The sequence below is a fragment of the Octopus bimaculoides genome, chromosome 8 (assembly GCF_001194135.2).
Source record: "Octopus bimaculoides isolate UCB-OBI-ISO-001 chromosome 8, ASM119413v2, whole genome shotgun sequence".
Lineage (NCBI taxonomy): Eukaryota > Metazoa > Mollusca > Cephalopoda > Octopoda > Octopodidae > Octopus > Octopus bimaculoides.
Window position 1 is genome coordinate 76,026,483 of NC_068988.1, and position 857 is coordinate 76,027,339.

An 857-nucleotide genomic window follows, 5' to 3' on the forward strand; every position below is an offset into this window, starting at 1 on the left:
GTTAGGCAGTAGGTTATCACAGATGCTATGAACACCTGTGCAACCTCTGCCCTTCCCAACAAGGATAACCTCCTCCCAGACCACTCTGGGCTATGGCTGTCACCTTGCTCGCCACCTCACTCCAGTTCTTCTCTACCTGGAGGTCCGGTCCAAACCAGACCCCGAGCATTTTAACCGGGCCCTCCGTCCAGCGCCCGTCGACCCCGTTGGGAGGCATCGACTTGCCTCTCCAGGTGCCGAGTTGCAAGCCGACTGATTTTCCCTGGTTAATTTTCGCCCCTGCTACCGTCTCGTATCCTTTGATGGCGTCCTTTAAGCGAGGTAGACGCCCTTCATCTGACACGATGATGGTGACGTCATCCGCGTATGCCGTCACGTTTCTTCCGTTACAAAGATCATGCGGGTCCGCCCCCACGTCCCTCAACTTCCGCAGTAATGGCTCGAGCGCCAACACGTACAGAATCGGAGACAGGGGGCAGCCCTGACGAACCGAACGCTTAATCATGAAGGGGTTCGAAAGGAATCCATTCACCCGTTGTCAACCCTATCGAACGCCTTAGACTGCTCCAAATTCACCAGTGCCCCACCGTTGCCATGCATTTTACCCACCCGCTCTATGGTGTAGCGAATGAGGTGAAGGTTGTCTTGTATCGTCCTTCCTGGGATGGCGCATGTCTGTGCCTCCCCCACCAGGTCACCCACGACAACCTTAACTCTCTTTCCGAGCACCTTGGCCAAAATCTTTAACTCTGTGTTTAACAGAGTTATGGGCCTAAAGTTATTAACGTTATCCCCCTTGCTTGGGTCCTTCCTGACCAGTGTCACCACTCCTCGGCTCACAGCTTTGGGAATCCTCC